Here is a 1,611-nt window from a genome sequence, read left to right as displayed (position 1 = left end):
AGATGTGGGCCGGATCTGGGCCGAAACTGTCTGCTGTCTGGGATTTATTTGATGAAATTACATTGAAACAGCAGTATTGTGAAATATTTCAGTCACATGATCCACAGGAAATCATTCTAAGGATAATGGATAATGGACATGATGTTTAGCCAAGTATTTGCTAAATGAAGGCGGATTGTATAAAATGGATAAAAAAAAAAAGTTCATTAACGAGTTTTATTACATCACGCGCTGGTACAGATGCAGTATATTAATGCCACGGGTCCTCAATTTGTGTTTCCAACACACTTTTTCACAGCGCGCATCACTCGCTCAAACTCATCAAAAGTCAACAAGTTCAACAAGCAACAACGACTTATCCAAGTGACTGCTGCAGAACGCACGCGAGAGAGCATCTTATAAGTGAGTGGGAATTTACCGAATGTGGCACTTGCGGGAGTTAACACTGTATGCAATACCCGCAACCTCACACCAAATTTCAGGCCGTGTAGATAGGCAAGCATATATACAAATCATTTAGTAAGCAGAAATCCGAAATTTACCTTAACATATTAAGTTAGAGGAAGGTGCAACTGAATTTATGCTTGCCTTGAAGAATGCACTTCCAGCAGCCACGATAAACAGTTGGCGGTTAAAGTTTTCTACACTGACAAAAATAAATCTGGGTGGATGTAAATGTTACATAATTAAATCTGTGATATTAACAATAAAATGTTAAGTTTCTGTCTTTACATTAATATATCTAGTTTTGAATTAATCTGCATTTGTTCAAAATACAAGACAATGTGCATTTTTTTCCTTTACAAAATGTATCTAAGTAATCCCAACCAATCTTCTTAGGTACACACACACAACAAACAATAACCTTGTTTCATTTACTCAATATAAAATAATTACCCTACTTCCCTTCGTGTTTCGTTGGTCTGGTCTGGAAACCCCGCACATTCCAAACGAAGAGGAACATGCGGACTGAACAAGGTAAGAATAAAGTTATCAAAGTAAGGTTAGATGTTTGGTACATTACCATAGTCTTTAGTTTTCGAATTGTTGTACAAAAAGGCTTTACATTTAATTTGAAGATAACGTTGTTGCACGTGGATTTACTTTTAATTGTAATTTAGCAAGTGACGATTGTTCGTGTAAATTGAAGCTAACGTTAGCATGCGGCTATGAAATAAGGCATGCAGTGTAAGCTAAGCATGTGGATTTTTAGAGTAGGTTAAAGGATAGCATTGTTTTTTTTTTTTTCAACCTGGACCCCATTTCCCTGTCAACAGACAGAAAAATTAAGTAGTTTTTACAAAGACTAGTCTTGTTTGATCGACATAATAAATTTATGCAAAAAAATTCATCATGTTTTAAGTAAATCGAGCAGAAAATTTTTATCAGTGTATGCACAATTTGATTTGACGAAAGTCATGAGACCTATTACTCTCTATCCGATCACATTGATGGATAAAAATAAAATTAAAATAAGCATGTAATGACCAAAAACGGAGGAAAATAGCGGAGTAAAAGTACCGATACATCACTTCAAATGTACTCAAGTAAAAGTAAAAGTACACAATTTTTAAACTACTCAAAAAAGTACAATTACTGATAAAAACTACT

Source organism: Sinocyclocheilus anshuiensis, unplaced genomic scaffold (assembly GCF_001515605.1).
Source record: "Sinocyclocheilus anshuiensis isolate Anshui unplaced genomic scaffold, SAMN03320099.WGS_v1.1 scaffold375, whole genome shotgun sequence".
Lineage (NCBI taxonomy): Eukaryota > Metazoa > Chordata > Actinopteri > Cypriniformes > Cyprinidae > Sinocyclocheilus > Sinocyclocheilus anshuiensis.
The sequence above is the reverse complement of the archived record's forward strand: the minus strand, read 5'-3'. Positions refer to the sequence as shown.